This window comes from Artemia sp. Qi Xiang Cuo, chromosome 1 (genome assembly GCF_049724085.1).
Source record: "Artemia sp. Qi Xiang Cuo chromosome 1, ASM4972408v1, whole genome shotgun sequence".
NCBI classification, from domain to species: domain Eukaryota; kingdom Metazoa; phylum Arthropoda; class Branchiopoda; order Anostraca; family Artemiidae; genus Artemia; species Artemia sp. Qi Xiang Cuo.
In genome coordinates this window covers 90,390,646-90,413,551 of record NC_142794.1, presented here as the reverse complement: position 1 = coordinate 90,413,551, position 22,906 = coordinate 90,390,646, and the positions used below count along the sequence as shown (strand labels likewise).

The 22,906-nt window shown below is 35.1% G+C and overlaps 1 long non-coding RNA gene across 1 annotated transcript in view; it reads left to right on the top strand.

Moving 5' to 3' along the window:
- The first annotated feature begins 4,700 nt into the window (after window positions 1-4,700).
- Window positions 4,701-22,906, top strand: part of LOC148956904 (uncharacterized) — a 30,446-nt gene continuing 12,240 nt past the window's right edge. Inside the window, exons 1-2 of the long non-coding RNA XR_016142414.1 lie at window positions 4,701-4,764; window positions 19,897-20,065. This is a non-coding gene — a long non-coding RNA (uncharacterized LOC148956904). The remainder of the gene's footprint in view (window positions 4,765-19,896; window positions 20,066-22,906) is intronic.

Below are 22,906 nucleotides of genomic sequence, written 5' to 3'. Positions count from 1 at the left end.
AAATTGAGTTTTATTTTTGATTAATAATAACACACTGGGTTAAGATATAACTGATCCATTGAAAAAAAAATGATTATTTAAGAAACTTTGATTTTATCTTTGATTTTTAAGAATACACAAGTTTAAAATACATCTGATTTATTAATAATATTTGATTATTTAGGAAACTTGAGCTTTATTTTTCTACTAATAAGAATAAACTCGATTGAGATACATCTGATCTATTAAAAATATTTCATCAATTATGAAATATGGCTTTTGTTTTTGATTAATAAGAATACACACAATTAAGATGCACGTTTAAGAAACCTGAGTTATAAGATAAGATAAGATTTATTCATAATCAATTAATCATACAAGAAAACACATTGTGCTATCCCCCAAAGGCTCCTAGGCCTGTAATAGAGGGGAATACATACCATTTAAATCAAACACTAAATCAATAGAAAAACATTAAAATAGGCCTACATTGAAAAATCCAATCAATACATACAATCCAACCACAACACTCCTAACCCCCCTTGAAAGGCTCCATGGCCAGGGATACAAGGGGGAATGAGAAAAAAAGAAAGAAAATACAATATATCCAAACAACCATAAAAAAGAAATCAATCGCCAAACAACATATAAAAACAAAAAGAAACCATACCTGAGGCCTGGGAGTCATAGCGCAGTTAAGACCACCATAAAACACAACTAAACATTCAGAACTAAACATTCAGGGGACATCAACTCCACAAAAAAAAAAAAAAAAAAAATCATTCTGTTTGATTCTTAACTAAATGGTCCTTAATAATCCTCTTGAAAGTGCCAAACGAGTGGCATTTCTGTACTGAAGAAGGCAGGGACTTCCAAACCTGATGACAAGCGATGAGGGGATTGAAATCTGACCGCACAGTGGGAGGTGGGAGTAGGAGGAATGCAGATATTATGTGACGAACGAAGGTTATATGGAGCTGAATCAGAAATAAACTGAGGAGTTTTTTGAAGAGATTTTGGAAGATTGCCATGAAGCTGATGAAAAACAAAAGAAGCACAAGAAAGAATATAGATAGACTGTAGATTTAGATGCGGTTTTGGGGATGGAGGGCTGGTGTCAATAACCAGAAGCCGTGTTTTATCATACATGATAGAAAACGACCGCAGTGTAGACGGAAAAGAAGACATCCATACTATGGGCCAATAAGAGACATATGACTGGACAAGGCAGAAAAAAAGAAGCTTCAGAATAGAGCCAGGAAAGGTGTGTTTGAGTTTTCGAATGACACCCAAACTCCGTGAGGCCTTGACCCTAATCATGGCTGTATCGTTTCTAAACGAAAGGTTCTCATCAAGCAGGATACCAAGAAACCGGACCACCCGATTATCTAGTCTACACAAGGAGCCTTGTGACACCTGAAGCTGTGTCAGTTGAGGGAAAGCTACACCAATTCGAGAAAAAATAAGAAAATGTGACTTGGTAACATTCAAGGCCAAGTAATTCGCCTCTAACCATGAAACTACTCTCTCAAGTATTGCCACCAGATTAGACCTGACATCACATTCCGTCCTCCCTAGAGTCCCGAAAGTGCTGTCGTCAGCAAAAGCAACGAGGGAATCTTCATTAGAAGTAGCATTGGGACACGAACGAACATCCGGATGACACAGCTTGCAGCATGCTAGAGGCCTGGTGTTTTTAACAGCCGAAATTAAAGCATTAACATGAACCAGAAATAGAACGGGGCCAAGAACAGGTCCTTGAGTTGTACCTTAATCTACTTCAGAAGAGCTTCGGAAAAGCGGATTAATTGAAATAGGCCAATCAGAAAAATGATGTTTAAAGCAAAAGAAAGCATTTGATCTTATACCAATATGCGATAATTTCCAAAGAAGAATATGATGAGTCAAAGAATCAAAAGCTTTACGAACATCCAAAAATAAAGCTGCCGGGATAAGACCAAAATCTATTGCCGAATGAATGAAATTTGAGAGAGATGCGCAAGCTTGCTCTGTAGAGTGATTCGCTCGAAATCCAAACTGGAAATCATGGAAAAAATTTTTGACATCCAGAAAACTAAGAAGCCTGGATAGCATAGCCTTCTCAAAAATTTAGCTGAAAACAGATAGAAGAGAAATTGGCCTATAGTTAGCAGGATCACTCCGGGACCCACCCTTATACAGCACTATAACCTTAGCTTGCTTGAGTGATTCAGGGAAAATTCCTTTCACGAAAGACAGATTGACAAGCTTAGTCAATGGTGACAGAATAGCAGGAAGAACGGCACGGATAACCCTTGTAGGAATTCTGTCTGGCCCTGAAGACGATGAACCTTTAAGTGCATTTACGATCCGAGCTACCTCAAACTCAGAAACAGGGTTCAAGACCATTGACTTTAAAGATAGGCTCTGAAATCGCAACGAGGAGTTGTAGAGCTCACAGATGAAGCAGTCGTTTTTGCTATATTAGCAAAATAATAAGTAAGCTCTAGCTGAACAATTTATTATCCTTGGACAGATTTAACGTCAACAATAAGCGTTGTTGGAACTAAGTGCGGAGGGGGTGTAGGTCTAAGTAAAGAATTAATAATTTTCCATGTCTTCCCAACATCTTTTCCACACTCAGAAAATTTCTTGTGATAATACTGAGACTTGGCCTTCCCACACAGAGAATTATTTATATTCCTATAGGCATTGAACTGCTGATGATGAGAAGCAGATGACGAAGCCTTGTATAGCTTCCACAAATAATTTTTCCTTTTCCAGCTTTTATGGAGACCTGGAGTCATCCATGAATTCAGCAGTACTATCCTTTTCTAGGTATGAGGCTTTGGATTCTGGTGGCAAACTTCTAGGATGCCTTCTTTTACTGAATCATAAAAGAAATCAAAAGAGAGGTTAAAATCCGATTCAGAATCCAAACTATCCCATGGCTCATCAGTCAAACGAGATTTAAGTAGACTGATCTCACTGACACCAAAACGGAAAAATGGGAGATTAGATCGCGAAGCTTTACGCTGCGATCGATTAGCAGTCCTATATCGTGAAATAGCAGGGAAATGATAAGAAATATCACTAATCATCATCGAATTATCTAAGACATCTAGTGACGGAAAAATATTATCAATAAGTGATGCATGCATCTCAGTAACTCGGGTTGGTATACAGACTGAAGGTAGAGGTCCCGCAGAAAGCATCATTGACAAAAAATCTGCAGCCGAAGCAGAATTTTGATCCAGCAGGTTAAGGTTGAAATACCCCATAAGGATTAGTTCGCAAGGATGCTTTTGGACTAAGTCCAAAACCTCTTCCAGAATTTTCATAAACGAAGGAATAGATCCACTAGGGGAACTGTAAACCAAACCGACAACTAAATTCTTACAACCTGACTTAATCTCAATAAAAAGGGATTCAACTCATTCTACTCAAATCACTTCGGAAATTATATACAAGATTATCGGCAATATACAGGGCAAGGCCACCTTTCGCCATCTGTTTCCAGTTCATCCTCTCCATCCTAAATCTTTGGATATCTAAAAGCATATCCTTTTTTGAATCCGGGAAAGTTTCACATAATCCAATAACATCCGGAGTTCCACCACTGACGATCCGTTTCAGCTCATCAAAAGAGGAACAAAGTCCCTGAATGTTTTGGTGAAGCACAGAGAAATATTTTTGACTAATAAGCAAACACTCGGTTAAGATACCTCTGATCTATTAAAAAATCCTTGATCATTTATGAAATTAATTAAAAAAACTTTTACCACAAAATAAGTTTTTCAAAGAAAAGTAAAGAACTCCATTAAACAAAATGAGCAAAAATAAAATCAAATAATCTACCAAGCGTGAAACTATCACAAATCAGCATCGATAAATAAATGAAACCATAAATGAACAGAAATTACAATAAATAAACGAGTCAAACTCAAAACGAGCAGAAATTAACATAAGTTGAGCACAAAACCCCTATGCCTTCTCAAGGCCAGAACAAAATTTGCACTTTACTGAAAAAAATATAAATGTTTTTACTTTTATAACTTTAATAAATCAAATAATATTTAAATTTTGGTTACTAAATATCAGTATATGTATATTAAACTGACAATGCACATTCATTTGTATTTTTCAGTAAAGTCAAAATTTTGTTCTGTCCTTGGGAAGGCATAGGGGTTTTGCGGCCAACTTATGTGAATTTCTGCTCGTTTTGAGTTTGACTCGGTTATTTATTGTAATCTCTGTTCTTTTTGGGTTTCATTTATTTATCAATGCTGATTTGGGGTAGTTTCACGCTTGGTAGACTATTGGATTTGATTTTCGCTCATTTTTTGTTTAATGGAGTTTTTTACTTATCTTTGAAAAACTTATTTTGTGGAAAAGTTTTTTTTAATTAATTTCTGTTCGTTTTATATTGACATAGTCTTTTCAGGGGAAAAAAATACTTTAAATCTTTTCGTTTTTTTAGACTTTATAGTTCGGTCTGCTATTTGTATGCTGGAGAAAACTTTTCAGCAATTTTCACAACATACACCCTTTTAAAACTCTGGCCACAAATAGTACTGTTTAATTTAGTTTCATACCTCCTCTAGTTGACCTGAAATGGAAAACTTGATACCATTCGCAAAAAAAAAAATCGGTTTACTTTCTTTGATAGCTTGGATACACTTACGGTATTTAGATTTGGTTAAATTTTAAGAGCAGAAGTAGCCCCGAAAGTTTGAACATAATGCCCTCAGTCGTTCTTGGGATATAGTTTTGAAAACCATCGGTTTTTCCATTCGTGTGAATTAGGTATTAGAAAAACTGGTACTCCTGTATTATTCAGAACACACTCGAGAAGTGAAGTCAGGTTAATCCTAATGAAAAATACCAAAATATGATGAAGATTTAATACTTCAGCTTCTATAATAATAAAATTTGGGCTATATATTTGCACATTAGAGGGTTGTGGGGGTAAAGTAGTTACCCTAACTTAACCTAACCTTATCCCTCCACCCTAATATGCAAATATATTGCCCAAAGCATACAAGTCCAGTGCAGTTTGTCACCTGTATTTGCCTTTGTGGCTATGAAACCATATTAATAGATCGTACATTCAGCAAATTTCTCGAGTGTGTTCTGAATAATATGGGAGTACTTTTTTACATTCACCTTTGTATAAATCTCATAATAGCTCAAAAAATATATATTTCCATTATTTCTATATATTTCCATTAGTTCAAAGCAGGATATTATTGTGTATTCTACCTTAAAAGTATTTTGGTAAATCCTATGCATGCCAGTTGAAAACCAAAAACTTCAGGTTTTTCTCGAAAAAAATTCAAGCCAAAAATCCCGTCGTACATATAGGAAAACTAAACAGAAAACCAACAGTAGTTTTAAAAACCATCCGTTTTTTTCATTCGCGAATTAGGTATTGGAAATAGTTTCCCAAAAATAATCTTTATAAGATTGATTTGAACCTTTCTCGATTTATTTGTCGTTTTACTTACTTTGTTTTATTAGGTATATCAAGTAAATTTAGAAAGTAAACATTTAAGTAATATATTTAAAAGCATTTCATGAAAGATAGCACTTACGTTGTGGGATGGGGGACAAACCAGGTTTTTCCTCCGGACACTGGACAGGCTACCTAGGCCATTGGACACTGGACAGGCTACCTACCTAAGACATTGTACATTGATAAAGTGAATTTCATCTTCTTTGAAAAGTATGCATTTTTTCAAAACACAAGAATGTACAAGAATAAGCTACACCCTATAGACCGACTGGTAAATATTGCAATTTGTTCTAAACCCCTTTTAATGATTTATACGCAGGTAAGTATACATTCACTGGATGATTGAGTGTACTCGTCGGAAGACCATTCGTTGAAGCAGTAAACGGCAGCTGGAAATAGATATATTTCCGTCAAAGATATAAAATTCTATTTTTTTTAAAGACGTTCTTTTGTTTGAAGGAATTTGAGTATATATCTTGTATCTTCAAATTACATATTTTTTTTACATAAATTTGATATTGCATAAATTCTACCTAGGGTCTAAGGTGATCAAGCAAAACTTCTGACTTAGTGTTGAAAATGCCTAAATACATGTCGAAAAATAGGCATTTTGCATCCTAATGTTTTCCAATGGGGAAAATCTCCAATGGAAAATTTGTAGTAAAATAAATGTATCCTTTCAATTAATATAATTTTTCTTTTCGCTCAGTGTATAATGTATAGTCATTAACTTGCTGTGAAATTAAAAGCCTCCTTTGCATTAAATTAAAAGAACAAGCTCTTTTAAATAAAGTTAAATATTCACTTAAAATCTTGTCTAAGGTGGTCTGCTTACTATCTCAATTTCCTGCTCCTTAGGCTAAAGTTTAACAAGTGTAGAAAAACTTTAGCTAACATTATTTTAAAGTGCAACAAATAGAACAAGCTGGTGATTACAGGTATTTAAGTTATCAATTGCTTTTCATCAGGGCCGTTCTTTTACACTAAGATCTTACATGTTTTTGCAAAGATTTCCGTTCTTTTAACTCATCTCTGTTCTAAGATCTTACAGCTCACTGATGTTAGTAAAAAGTGTGAAGGACGCCATCTTCCTGCCATATAGAACAATGATGAGAGAACTTTCATGATATATTCATCATTGTTCTTAGACCGCGTTTCAGAGCAGAATGATGATAGACGTTTGCAAAAGAACGCTATAAGATGTAAGATCTTAGTGCTAAGATTTCACTTTTAAGCGTTCTTTGTCAAAAGATGTAAAACCTCAGCACAGATATGAGTAAAAGAACGGCCCTATTGTCCCCAATTCACAAAACTTTTGGAACGGTAGGAAGGTGAAATTGCATCTTTCAAAATACAGGGGGGGGGGGATCTCGTTCTATTCTTCGGTATGAATATACGAAACATAATATAAAAATAGCATTTAAATCAGGACAAACTATAAGCTCTTTGCTAAATAATGGAAAAGACAAAGTACCAAGAAGCATACAAAAGGGAGTATACAAAGCTCCATGCTTTTGTGGTAAATCTTATGTAAGAAGAACACAGCAGAATTTAGAAAATAGGCTACAGTAACACAAAAATGCCATATATTGCTCGCTAAAACATTATAAAAAACAGGAAACGTTTGAATTAGCTGTAGCAGAACGCGTATTTAATTTTTTTCATCACATTATTTTATTTGATGAGACAAAAGTTGTAGATACGGTTGCAGGACTTTCACAAAGTTTCGGAGCAATTATAGAAATAAAAAAGATTATCTATGAGGGTATTAGTATGAATAGAGATGTAGGGGATTTTTAGGATAAATTCAATTTATAATAGTTTATAATATTCGACCAGTATTAAAATATTAAAATATATGAAGTTATTAAAATATTCGACCAGTAGTGATTTAAATAATTGTCCTGAAACAAATGATAACCTTGCGAACAAAGGTCAGAATGAGGTAAAAGCTAGGAAATGTCAACCGACTGCAGTTAAACTAGGAAACGAAAAGATAAATTTATTTTATAATTCATGAATTTGTTGATTAGCCTGTGAGATTTAGTTAGGGGTGAAGGACCCGGGGTTAGGTGACCATTTTGTTTGTTCAAGTAAATATTGTCTTCACTTCTAATAGATTACCATTTATACACTGAATTGTGAGAGGAGAGTGACCCGTGGGGCCGTAATATTCGGAATATTTTTTCATCAAAGTGCTGTTTTTTCTATTTATTTTTGTTTCACTGCTTTGTTGAAGTTAATACCCGTTTTTTCTTGCTTAATTATTCGTAAATGGAAAAGTAGTGCGGTCTAAGAAATTATTTACGTTTAGCCTACGAATGGCAAAAGACCAATTCATTTTTTTTTGAATTTAGCAAAAACACATGCTAATATAATTACGCAACAAAAGTTTTTAGAAAAATATAAAATAAATAAAATAATTCCATAATCATTTTGTTTCAAGTATCATTTAAATCATGAATGCAGCGGCTGCTGCAACCTAATAAAGACCGAACAACAGCCCATAGTAACCAAAAGTTAAGAAACGCATTTTGAAAAAAAAAACTGCCTAGTGAAAAAAAAATTCATCTGACACTGATTCACGAATGGCAACTATTATTTCGGTTTGTCTTAAAAGTAAAGTTTGTTGCAAAAAGAAATTTACGTTGGTTTCGAAAAAAGCCTAAAACCCCTTGAAAATGGCGTCGGATAAAAATGAAAATGCACCAATGGAATCAGCATGGTGGAAACCTTATTCAGGAAAATTGCCGCCCCCCTCCTTGAATAAAAAAGATTTTTTTTTGTTTCGGTAGCACTGATGCGTCTCTTTTTTTCTAGAACGGCTGGGGGGGGGGGGGAGCAGAGCATCATAGAGGGAAGCGAAATAGCTCATTCGAAAGGGATTTAAATGTGTAAATGCCTTTTTTAAGTGACCAAAAGATTGGAGGTCAACTAGCCCCCCTCCTTACAAGCTGCCACCCCCTCCTCCCAAGGTCATCCAATAAAATTTTCAGATAGCAATTTTTGTTCAACATAGTTCAAAGGTCCAATATCTATTGTTTCAGTGATGATATGACCCTCTATAGTCCCTGGGGAAAGCGCTGTACGCTGTGTTGGTATCGGGTGTATTGATATCACGCGTATGGGCGTATTGTTATTGGGCGTTTTGGTATCGTCTCTATCTTAGACAAATTTTTAGTAGCTCATATAAAATATATTGCTCGTATATACATCCTTCCTTCCTATAAGTTTCACCATCAGCAAGTTCCAAATCTTGGCTGTAGCGGTAGCTGCAACCTAGTAAAGAGCGAACGACAGCCCATAGTAACCAAAAGTTAAGAAGCACGTTTTGAAAAAAAACTGCCCAGTGAAAAAAACTGCCATCTGACACTGACTCAGGAATGGTATATATTATTCCGGTTTGTCTTAAAGTAAATGTTTATTGCGAAAAGAAATTTAGGGTGATTTTGAAAAAAAGTCTGAACCCCCTTGAAAATGGCGTAAGATCAAAATAAAAAGTCTACCGTTGGAATCACCACTGTCGAAAACCTCTTTTCGAGTTACACCCCCCCCCTTTTTTTGCATGGGTAGCACTGATCTCTCTCCGTTTTTTGTCTCTATCAGGGCTAGGGGACCAGCAGAACATCATAGAGAGATGTATTATAGCTAATTTGAAGAGAATTAATTTTTTTTAGTGCCCTTAAAACGTGCCTTTAAGTGACCAAAAAGATTGGAGGGCAACTAGCCCCCCTCTCTAAGCCCCTCCCCCAAGTCAGCCAATGCAATTTTGTGTTAGGTATTTTGCCCAGCGTAGTTAAAAGGTCAAATATATTTTGTTTTGGTGATAATATTAATCACTATAATCCCTGGGGAACGGGCTACACACTGTATCGGTATCGGACGTACGTATATGACGCGTATCGATATGAGCGTGTTGTTATTGGGCGTATTGGTATTGCAGGTATCTAGAGAGATTTTTAATAACTCATATAAAATATATTGCTCATATCTACGTCAAGTGAGTAGAGAGGGGGGCGCCACTCCCATTGCTCACCCCTGCTGCCATCTACAATTTAGTCTAACTCTGTCAGTTTCCGAGAACTTGATTGCGTAATCGATTGGGAATTTGAAACACCTGTGCTGTCAGTCATTAATCAAATTGTTTCCGGGCAAAGTTTAATAATGTCTAACAGGTAGTGTCAATCATTAATCAAATTGTTTCCAGGCGAAGAAACAATTCTCCAGGAATAGATCCAAGTCATTAATGTCTTTGCCTCGGAAACAATTCTACTGGTTGAACTCCAAAAGATATTAATAAACATTGCCATGGTAACAATTCTCCAAGAAACATCTTAGCGATGAATAGATTAACACGGGAATCAGGTTTCTTAGTAATTTCAAATGTGACAGCGCAAAGATGTCAAAACAAAAGGAACACGCTGAAGTTACGATTAGGGGTTATTTGGGCGAAACCGTTTTAGACATTTTAGGGAATTATTTTGGCAAGAACAGTTAGAGACATTTTAAAAGATGATTTTAGAAAAGGATTTGAGGGTGAAAATCTGTGGTCTTTTTACTACACAACTTCCATTTGAACAGTGTTGTGAGGTGCTCTACCCCGACCCAAAGGCCCTCCCCCGGTCCCCAAAGGTCCACTGAGCTCCCAAAGGACCACCCGACCCTCAAGGGCCCCCCAGACCCCCAAAGGCCCTCCCCGGGCCCCCAAAGGCCTTTCCCCGGTCCCCAAAGGTCCCTTGGGCTCCCAAAGGACCACCCGGCCCTCAAGGGCCCCCAGACCTCCAAAGGCCCTCCGCGGACCCCCAAAAGCCCTCCCCCGGCCCCCAAAGGTCCCCCGGGCTCCCAAAGGACCACCCACCCCTAAAGAGCCCCCCAGACCTCAAAAGGCCTTCTCGGGCCCCCAAAGGCCCTCCTCCGGTCCCCAAAGGTCCCCCGGGCTCCCAAAGGACCACCCAGCCCTCAAGGGCCCCAGACCCCCAAACGCGCTCCCCGGGCCCCCCATAGAGCCCCCTGAGCCACCATTTTTTAATACTTTTTTATGCACTTTATCTTTTCAGAACAAGTTCCTTTTCTTAATGTCATTCCTTACCCTATTTTTACAAGTCGAAGTACCCATCCTTTTACCACAACTTTACTTTATAGCTTTTTGGATACCCCAACATCAAGCAATAGTTTTCAAAAGACATTTCAGAGCAACTTCATTTCTTAATGTTCATTCTAAACCCATTTTACAAGTTGAAGTACTTATCTTTTTCACCCACAACTTTACTTTACAGTTTTTTGGATACCTCAACACCAATAAATACCTTTCAAAAGGCATTTCAGAGCAACTTTTTTTCTTAATGTCCATTCTAAACCCATTTTACAAATTGAAGTACCCATCCTTTACACCCAAAACTTTACTTTACAGCTTTTTGAATGCTCCAACACCAAGCAATACTTTTCAAAGACATTTCAGAACCAGTTCTTTTCTTAATGTCCCTCCTAAACCCATTTTACAAGTTGAAGTACCCATCCGTTTTACACACATCTCTACTTTACAGCTTTTTGAATGCGCTAACACCAAGCAATACTTTTCAAAGGGTATTTCAGAACCAGTTCTTTTCATAATGTCCATCCTAAACCCATTTTACAAGTTGAAGTACCCATCCTTTATACCCACAACTTTACTTTACAGCTTTTTGAATGCTCCAACACTAAGCAATACTTTTCAAAGGGCATTTCAGAACAAGTTCTTTTCATAATGTCCTTCCTAAACCCATTTTACAAGTTGAAGTTCCCATCCTTTTCATCCACAACTTTACTTTACAGCTTTTTGAATGCCCAACACCAAGCAATGACATTTCAGAACAAGTTCCTTTCTTAATGTCCATCCTAAAACCATTTTACAAGTTGAAGCATCCATCCTTTTCACCCACAACTATACTTTTCAGCTTTTTGGATACCTCAACACCAGGAAATACTTTTCAAAGACCATTTCAGAGCAAGTTCCTTTCTTAATGTCCATTCCCAAACCCATTTTACAACTTGAAGTACTTATCTTTTTCACCCACAACTTTACTTTACAGCTTTTTAGATATCTCAACACCAAGCAATACTTTTCAAAAGACATTTCAGAGCAAGTTCCTTTCTTAATGTCCATCCTAAACCCATTTTCCAACTTGAAGTACCCATCCTTTTCACCCCCAACTTTACATTACAGCTTTTTGGATACATCAACACCAAGAAATACTTCTCAAAAGACATTTCAGAGCAAGTTCCTTTCTTAATGTCCATTCTAAACCTATTTTCCAACTTGAAGTACTCATCCTTTTCACCCACAACTTTACATTACAGCTTTTTGGATACCTCAACACCAAGAAATACTTTTCAAAAGTCATTTCAGAGCAAGTTCCTTTCTTAATGTCCCTTCTAAACCCATTTTACAAGTTGAAGCATCCATTCTTTTCACCCACAACATTACATTACAGCTCTTTGGATACCTCAACACCAAGCAATACTTTTCAAAGGGTATTTCAGAGCAAGTTCCTTTCTTAATGTCTCTTCTAAACCCATTTTACAAGTTGAAGCATTCATCCTTTTCACCCCCCAACTTTACATTACAGCTTTTTGGATACCTCAACACCAAGAAATACTTTTCAAAAGGCATTTCAGAGCAAGCTCCTTTCTTAATGTCGCTTCTAAACCCATTTTCCAAGTTGAAGTACCCATCCTTTTCACCCACAACTTTACATTATAGCTTTTTGGATACCTCAACACCAAGTAATACTTTTCAAAGGGCATTTCAGAGCAAGTTCCTTTCTCAATGTCCCTTCTAAACCCAATTTACAAGTTGAAGCATTCATCCTGTTCACCCACAACTTTACTTTACAGCTTTTTGGATACCTCAACACCAAGAAATATTTTTCAAAAGGCATTTCAAAGCAAGTTCTTTTCTTAATGTCACTCATAAACCCATTTTCCAACTTGAATCCGTTTCACCCACAACTTTACATTACAGCTTTTTGGATACCTCAACACCAAGAAATACTTTTCAAAGGCATTTCAGAGCAATTTCCTTTCTTAATGTCCCTTCTAAACTCATTTTACAAGTTGAAGCATCCATTCTTTTCACCACAACTTTACTTTACGACTTTTTGCATACCCCAACACCAAAAAATACTTTTCAAAAGGCATTTCAGAGCAAGTTCTTTTCTTAATGTCCCTTCTAAACCCATTTTCCAACTTGAAGTACCCATCCATTTCACCCACAACTTTACTTTACAGCTTTTTGGATACCTCATCACTAAGCAATACTTTTCAAAAGACATTTCTGAGCAAGTTACTTTCTTAATGTCCTTCCTAAACCAATTTTACAAGTTGAAGCACTTATCTTTTTCACCACAACTTTACTTTACAGCTTTTTGGATACCTCAACACCAAGAAATACCTTTCAAAAGGCATTTCAGAGCAAGTTCTTTTTTTAATGTCCCTCATAAACCCATTTTCCAACTTGAAGTACCCATCCGTTTCACCCACAACTTTCCTTTACAGCTTTTTCGGATACCTCAACTCCAAGAAATACTTTTCAAAGGCATTTCAGAACAAGTTATTTTCTTAATGTCCTTCCTAAACCAATTTTACAAGTTGAAGTACTTATCTTTTTCATCACAACTTTTTTTTACGACTTTTTGCATACCCCATCATCAAGCAATACTTTTCAAAAGGCTTTATTATGCCCTTTCAGAACAAGTTCTTTACGTAATGTCCTTCCTAAACCAATTTTACAAGTTGAAGTACTCATCTTTTTCACCACAACTTTACTATAAGGCTTTTCGAATAACCCAATATCAAGCAATACTTTTCAAAAGGCTTTATTATATCTTTTCAGAGCAAGTTCTTCACGGAATTTTCTTCCTAAACCCATTTACAAGTTGAAGTACTTATCTTTTTCCCCACAACTGTACTTTACGACTTTTTTGCACAGCCAAACATCAAGCAATACTTTCCAAAAGGCTTTATATTATCTTTTCAGGACAAGTTTTTTTTCTTAATGTTCTTCTTAAACCATTTTTACAAGTTGAAGTAGTTATCTTCTTCACCACAACTTTACTTTACGACTTTTTGCACACCCCAAGATCAAGCAATACTTTTCAAAAGGCTTAATTATATCTTTTCAGAACAAGTTCCTTTCTTAATATTCTTCTTAAACCAATTTTACAAATTCTAAATTTTTTCTTAGTAGATAGAAAAAGCTATAGCATACTTGTGAATATTTTCCCGGAAGATAAAAAGTTCTAGTCAATGTTTAATTTTCTCAACGAAGTGAAGAAAAGTTCAAGGTCTATTCTGAATTTTCTCAATGAAAAAGAAATTAGTTATTGATCATTTCTATTTTTCCAAATAATATAAATATTTTCCAACTTCAAAATGAACACACACACAAACTTACACACACACAAAAACTTACACACACACACAAAAACTTCTACACATACAAAAACCTACTCACACACACAAAAACTTACACACACACAAAAACCTACTCACACACACAAAAACTTTATTTCAGAGCAAGTTCCTTTCTTAATGTCCCTTCTAAACCATTTTCCAACTTGAAGTACCCATCCGTTTCACCCACAACTTTACTTTACAGCTTTTTGGATACCTAATCACCAAGCAATACTTTTCAAAAGACATTTCAGAGCAAGTTACTTTCTTAATGTCCTTCCTAAACCCATTTTACAAGTTGAAGCATTCATCCTTTTCACCCCCCAACTTTACTTTACAGCTTTTTGGATACCTCAACACCAAGAAATACCTTTCAAAAGACATTTCAGAGCAGGTTCTTTTCTTAATGTCACTCATAAACCCATTTTCCAACTTGAAGTACCCATCCGTTTCACCCACAACTTTACATTACAGCTTTTTGGATACCTCAACTCCAAGAAATACTTTTCAAAGGCATTTCAGAACAAGTTCTTTTTTTAATGTCCTTCCTAAACCAATTTTACAAGTTGAAGTACTTATCTTTTTCACCACAACTTTACTTTACGACTTTTTGCATACCCCAACATCAAGCAATACTTTTCAAAAGGCTTTATTATGCCCTTTCAGAACAAGTTCTTTACGTAATGTCCTTCCTAAACCAATTTTACAAGTTGAAGTATTCATCTTTTTCCCCACAACTTTACTATAAGGCTTTTCCAATAACCCAACATCAAGCAATACTTTTCAAAAGGCTTTATTATATCTTTTCAGAACAAGTTCTTCACGTAATTTTCTTCCTAAACCCATTTACAAGTTGAAGTACTTATCTTTTTCACCACAACTTTACTTTACGACTTTTTGCACACCCAAACATCAAGCAATACTTTACAAAAGGCTTTATTATACGTATCTTTTCAGAACAAGTTTTTTTCTTAATGTCCTTCTTAAACCATTTTTACAAGTTGAAGTAGTTATCTTCTTCACCATAACTTTACTTTTCGACTTTTTGCACACCCCAAGATCAAGCAATACTTTTCAAAAGACTTTATTCTATCTTTTCAGAACAAGTTTCTTTCTTAATATCCTTCTTAAACCAATTTTACAATTTCTAAATTTTTTCTTAGTAGATAGAAAAAGCTATAGCATACTTGTGAATATTTTACCGGAAGATAAAAAGTTCTAGTTCAATGTTTAATTTTCTCAACGAAGTGAAGAAAAGTTCAACTTCTATTCTGAATTTTCTCAATGAAAAAGAAATTAGTTATTAATCATTTCTATTTCTCCAAATAATATAAATATTTTCCAACTTCAAAATGGGCACACACAAAAACTTACACACACACAAAAAGTTACACACTCACATAAAAACTTACACACACACATAAAAACCTACTCACACACACAAAAACTTACACAAACACAAAAACCTACTCACACACATAAACTTTATTTTAGAGCAAGTTCCTTTCTTAACGTCCCTTCTAAGCCCATTTTCCAACTTGAAGTACCCATCCGTTTCACCCACAACTTTACTTTACAGCTTTTTGGATACCTCATCACCAAGCAATACTTTTCAAAAGACATTTCAGAGCAAGTTACTTTCTTAATGTCCTTCCTAAACCAATTTTACAAGTTGAAGTACTTATCTTTTTCACCACAACTTTACTTTACAGCTTTTTGGTTACCTCAACACCAAGAAATACCTTTCAAAAGGCATTTCAGAGCAAATTCTTTTCTTAATGTCCATCATAAACCCATTTTCCATCTTGAAATACCCATCCGTTTCACCCACAACTTTACTTTACAGCTTTTTTGGATACCTCAACTCCAAACAATACTTTTCAAAGGGCATTTCAGAACAAGTTCTTTTCTTAATGTCCTTCCTAAACCAATTTTACAAGTTGAAGTATTTATCTTTTTCACCACAACTTTACTTTACGACTTTTTGCATACCCCAAAATCAAGCAATACTTTTCAAAAGGCTTTATTATGCCCTTTCAGAACAAGTTCTTTACGTAATGTCCTTCTTAAACCAATTTTACAAGTTGAAGTACTCATCTTTTCCCCCACAACTTTACAATAAGGCTTTTCGAATAACCCAACATCAAGCAATACTTTTCAAAAGACTTTATTATATCTTTTCAGAACAAGTTCTTCACGTAATTTTCTTCCTAAACCCATTTACAAGTTGAAGTACTTATCTTTTTCACCACAACTTTACTTTACGACTTTTTGCACACCCAAACATCAAGCAATACTTTCCAAAAGGCTTTATTATATATCTTCAGAACAAGTTTTTTTCTTAATGTCCTTCTTAAACCATTTTTACAAGTTGAAGTAGTTTTCTTCTTCACCATAACTTTACTTTACGACTTTTTGCACACCCCAAGATCAAGCAATACTTTTCAAAAGGCTTTATTATATCTTTTCAGAACAAGTTCCTTTCTTAATATCCTTCTTAAACCAATTTTACAATTTCAAAATTTTTTCTTAGTAGATAGAAAAAGCTATAGCATACTTGTGAATATTTTTCCGGAAGATAAAAAGTTCTAGTTCAATGTTAAATTTTCTCAACGAAGTGAAGAAAAGTTCAAGTTCTATTCTGAATTTTCTCAATGAAAAAGAAATTAGTTATTGATCATTTCTATTTTTCCAAATAATATAAATATTTACCAACTTCAAAATGGGCACACACAAAAACTTACACACACATAAAAACTTACACACTCACATAAGAACTTACACACACACAAAAACCTACTCACACACACAAAAAACTCACACACACAAAAACTTACACACACACACAATAACTTACACACACATTTACTCAATGAAGCACAAAATGTTCAAGTTCTATTCTAATTTTTCAAGGAAAATAAAAAGGTTCCACTTCAGTTCTGTTTTTTTTCTCAAAGAGATGAAAAATTTAAAGTTCTGTTGTAATTTAAAATTTTACTTCCTTTGTCTTATGGATTTACCATTCAAATTTTTAAATTAGAAAATGAGTGACTCGTTCTACTATTAAAGAAAATCATTCAAACTCGTTCATCTAAACTCCAAAACAATAGGTTAGGTATAAATAAGTATTAATAAATACAAACATTTCTCATTGTTTAACTTAGGTTAGGTTAACTTATCATGAGCGCTCATGATAAGTTAACCTAGCCTTTTCCGGCAAGTATGGTTAGGTTAGGTTAGGCTAGATTGAATTAGGTTAGATTAGGTTAGGTTAAGTTAGGTTATCCTACGTACGCTTCACTTAGGTTAGGTTAGGTGAGAGACAGGCAAAAAGTTAGGTGAATGATTAGGTTAGGTTAGACTAGATTAAGTTAGGTTAGGTTAAGTTAGGTTAGGCTAGGTTAGCCTACGTACGCGCGCGTACGTTTTATATTTGGAATGATCATAAAAAAAATTCTTTTTATGTATCAATTGTTATCAAAATTCCTTTTGTAGAGTTTTGATTACTATTGGGGCGAGTCTTTCTTTACTTACAATTCGTTACCGTGAACTGTTGGATTATTCTACACCATATATTCTATATGTATTTTGGAACATAGGTAGATTCCTTCTTTTCTCCATTCTTTTTATTTGTCTTAATTTCCCTTTAGCTGTTCAATTTTGTATGTGGGGAGAATGTTCCAGTGGGGAAATTTACGCTGTATTTATGTGTGTGTGGCGGGGGGGGAGGGCACGCTGGATTCCTATAATTTCATACAGGAATGTATAAACACACACAAAAGAACACATACAAAGAAACTTTCCCTATGGCAGTACCATATTCTACATAAAGAACAGCAAATGCACATCAAAAGAGTTGAATTGAGGATGGAAAGGACCTAACTGCAGGCAGGCCTCTTCATTTAACTTGGAATTTAACTTTTTATATAATATCAATGTATCAGTTGCACCAAACATATAAATCATCTTATGGTTCCTTTACCAACAAGGCAGATATAAAAGGTATTTTTACAGTAACGGAAATACAATGCTCTAATATCCTGCATATCACTAATATTAAAAAGTGGGTGTAGATCTGACAGAAGAAGAAAGAAATATTCAAAAACTGGAATATTTACTATGGTATTCGCACAGCTAATAGAAATATTTCCTCCTTCCTAATTGATTGCTTTGTTGAAATTAGCCATCTTTCTAATGCGTGTGATATACTCTCGCTTGCAGAAGACTGAATCGCCTCAAACGGCCGTAAATGTTGTCCAATTTGGTCTTTCAGCTATAAGTCTTTCCCTAGAGGCTTCTAAAACCGAAATTATTGCAGTTAATTTAAATTCTGGATTAAGATAGTTTCTTCTAGTTGAGGCATCTTCAATCAGACGTTCGAACACATTGAGTATCTCTGACTTCCTCTCAGTAGATTTATGAAAGACAGTGAACACATGTTCGCGATTATTCAAGCTATGAAGGGAGAGCTTCCATAAATTACTGACATGCTTGTCATATTAAAAGGCCATTTGATAAGAATTGCTTTTAAAGGCTTGCCAATGCAGTGTTTGCGCCGCACGTATATTTCATAGCGGTGGTTTGACTAAGTTTTTTCTTAGACTTTCCTAATGGTTCAAGAATGCTTAAAGTCTCAGCAGAGAGATTTTCAATCAATAGTGCCCCCCGAAGTTACCCTTTTTGATACAAAAGGACTTAATAGTAGATATATTTAAGCTTGTCTAGTTATCTGGACTTTCATCAGAGCTAGGAAGGATTGATAATAGGTAAAACAAGTTGATAGGAGGAGGAAAGTTTGAACAGACCTGTCTGCAGCCGAAAAAAAAAGTTTTACTATTTTGCACGGGTATGCCAGAGTTAAGTGTGATATTTTCCCCCTCCCGGAAAATAAAAGAAAGAACTTCTGTTTGAGTAAACTTTGGATGCAAAACCATTTGTACACTGGGGGTAAGGCACATTCAGAGGTCGTGTCCAAGAAGCTTTTCCCTTTGAAAATTAGATAAAACTGGCAAAGTCTAATATAATAGGCCATGATTGGAACCTAGAGTGACAAAAATTCGTTCACAGTTTTTCTTTTATTATTTCCCATGTCTGTTGGAAATTACTTAAATAATAAGACATGGAATTATATAATGGTAGGGCACATCTGGATGAAATATGAATTGTAAGTCAGTTCATCCCATTGGGTGACTAGACAGTAGATATGCAAAGTGAGCAACCCTCTCCCCCTCCCGAAAAATGCATCCTCCTGGTTGACAGAGACACCCTACGCAAAAATATGGCTCTTTTGAAAAATAGACATGTTAAGAACCTAGATTCAAACTTGAAATATAGCCAGTAATTTAGTTTCTCTCTTGCTGAACCAGCCCTGAGATTACTCCTCCCGTTCTCTCTAAAAGCTACACTAAGTGAAGTAGCACAAAAAAAAGCTTAGCAGAAAAATTTGTCAGCTGTTTTCTTACCAAGTCTGGAGCCACCATATTTTCGTGAAATGACCTCACTATGAGTTCCTTGCATTTAGTAAAAGCTCTTAATTTTATGTTTGACAGACGGTGGACTTGTATATTAGTGTTTAAAAAGTCCCACTAGTGAATATCCCTATCCTTCCTTGTTTTATGTTTCATCACATGTTGTGCATAGCTGTCCATACTTCTTGTCACTTAAAGTTTCGGTGTGAAAATAGATTAAGTCTTAAAAAAGTGGTTCTAGAAGCTAAATGACACAAATTTATTACTGAATTTAGGGTTAAGTCCAGTGCATGATCTCCAGACAAATTTGTATAATAGGTATGATAACTGTTGGGCAGAAGCTAAGAGCAACAAGTAAGAACAAAGCAAGGTAGATTTGGTTAAGTCTCTCTGCGACGGGAAATGTGACATTTTTCAAGCTACTGCTATAGAAATATGTTGTAAGTATAGTATATGTAATTATTATTATCATAATGTAATAATTATGGATTGTATATTCAATTAAATGTTTGTTCTTTATTTTAGTTGCATTTGGTGCAGGAATTGAAGCTGTGATTACAGAAACTGTTGTTAGCACATTTGATCCTATTACAAAACAGCCAATGGTCGATCCCGTGAAAGGAGCCAAGTCTGGACACACATACGAACGATCTTCTATCATTGAACTCATTAAACGCAAACCAAAAGGGACAAGGTAATGCTTGCCTTTCAGTTATTTAAAAACATTGTCTCTGCCAACCAGCCAGATCAAGCGGTCTTAAACGTTGTTTTGTCGAAATTAGCATGTGAAAATGTATGATGCATGTCGGAAGAGTTTTATAAGTTCAGTCTTAAGGGGCGACCATACTTGAAGAGACCTTCCTATCTCTCCCATAGTAAGCGTTTTGAGTCTGACTGACATTAATAGTTGAGGCAGTTAGGCGGTCTCCGTCTTTTCTAATAGAATAGAATCAGGTGAACATTTTGATTTAGCAAAATGCTAAAGCCGACACCTATGTTTCCTTAAATCCCAAAAAAACTCAAAAACATATATTGGGTTTGCCTGCAAGATCTCTGCAGTCAATATTGTCGTAATTGGTAATTAAAAATGCAGCGAAAAATATTCTATTTAAGCAGTTGCAGCATATTTTTATAAAAAAAAACACTTGCTGACTGCAGTCCCTTCGAATACTTTACATACCAACGTTTCAAATTGCTTATCACCCGACAAAGAGCCTAAAATACTTGGAATCAAAGGGATGTGTGCGCATAAATTATCCTGAGGGGGTTAACGCTTCCTTTTGTTCAAAAGCAGTCAGTTGGACTTTGATTTAGTGAAGCTTTAGCTCTTGAAATGATTTATTTGGTGTGTATAATTTGAAAGCGTTAGCTTGAGAGTTGGACATTCGACAACTTGTGTGAATAACTTGGATGTACTGGGAAAATTTAACTAATATTGATAGCGTAAGGAACCCCTGGAAGTCACCCTCTTCGAGTTTGTTTACTCAAGTCTGTGTGAAATCTGATACCTTTGTCTTTGAGCCTTTTTGCCGACCAGGAAAAGGGCTCGAATCGGCCAAAACGGCTTTGGACTGACGTCCCCCCTTAAACAGCTTGTAAAGAGCGACCATATGTAAATCCTTAGAAAGGAATGTTCATATAAAACCTCTTAAACTCAATGAAATTCGTTGTGAGAAATGTCAAAGGAGTTTTCTTACTGTGATGATTAGAAATATTCTCTTAAATACTGTGAGTAGCTTCAAAAAGGCTTAAAGCTGTGTATTTGCGACTTTTTTCCATTTATAATGTTCTGAGCTTATTCACCCTCTGAAAATCGCCCTCTTTTGGTTTTGTTTTCTTGATGACCTAAAGGGAGACATAAATGCTGTTCTGAGCTTATTCCAGTGGAAACTAGTAAAACAACCAGAAAATTAAAAAGCCCTGAAACTAGTAAAACAACGAAGAAAAATAGTTAAGAAAATAAAACGTGAGTGATTTTGTGGCACTGAATAAAACGGAAAGATAAACTATATATTTCAGTAAAGACATTTACCAAGCCGTCCTCAGATCTTTATCGAAATGTTTGCTTTATCTCACGGTTTTATTATCACCCTCTGTTGGTTCTTGTTTTCTTGATGACTTAAAGAAAGAAGGTAATGTTAATATTAACACTGTTCTGAGCTTGTTTCAGTGACTGTAAGACATATTCTGGATACTGTCACTTTTGAAAACAAAAAGTGTTATAAAAATGATGCCAGAGTTACACATCCAACCATTTTATAAAGAAAAAAAATTGTTGTATGTTATTTGGCCATTAGAGTTTATTAAGGTTAGATATTACAGGTAAAATTCGCCATTTCCCCTGTATCATTGTTGAGCTTGTTATGCTTAAAAGACCACCTAAATTCATAGACAAGAGATGTATTTTTGATTGTCCAGGTATTGTATAAACAGCTCTCGGTATTTGAAGGGAAAAAACACAGACATAGCTTTAAAATTGGATGGCTTTAGCAATTGGAAACTTGTTGATTTGTATATCGTGTTGACAAATTCAAAGGATTTTTTTAGGAAGGTTACTTCCCTAGCCCCACCTATGGCTTTGTCTAGAATGCTTATCAAATATACATTAATGACATTAATGATTTAATCCTAATTATAGAATAATATCTGATTTATTAATCCCAACGAAAAAAAAAATATTTATCTTTTTTTGAAAATTGGCAGTCTGGGATTTTCTGGCCTGAAAAAAGGATCTAGAAAGGTCAAGAGTTTGAGAAAATCTGTTTAGAACCTTAATTTTTGAAATACACTTTTTAAGTAAAACATAACCAATTATAAATAGCACGTGTAACGTTGTAAGGAATTTCTACTTTCTTTTGTCAATTTTGGAAAACAATAAAAAAAATGTTCACAGGACAGCCCAAAAAACGCAAATTTACAATTACTCAAAATGACAACTCGTTTTAACAAGAAGAAATGTTTGTCCAATCATCTGAACCATCAAACTTGACAAGACCAGACATGCGATAGTAAGAATCATAACGAGTCAAAAACGAAATTATCTTGTTTGAGGACTAAAAATAAAACTCTTTCTAAATAGCAGTTGCAAAACAATTTTCTTAAGGTCCTTGAAATATTCGAACAGTTTATTAGTCTGCTATGTGAACTTCGAAAAAAATTAAACCATATTAAACATAACTAAGGATGAAATACTAAGTGTGCTGTAGCGAGGAATCCCTACTTTTTTATTGTTAATTTTGCATTGTAATAAAAAAAAAGTGTTTATAGGATGACCCAGAAACCGCAAATTTGTAATTAATAAAATGTATAATTTGTATGAACAAGACAAATTTTTTATTCGATCACTTGAACCGTCAAACTTGTCAAAATCAAAAGGACGATTTTAAAAAACGTAAATTCAGAATGGATGAAAACGAACAACCTAGACCATCAAATGTAGCAAGACCAATAAGACCAGCTAAGACAAAGGGTATTGAAAAAAAGTCAAGTAATGATAAACGACGTGAAGAAAGTGAAGAACAAAGAAATATGCGGT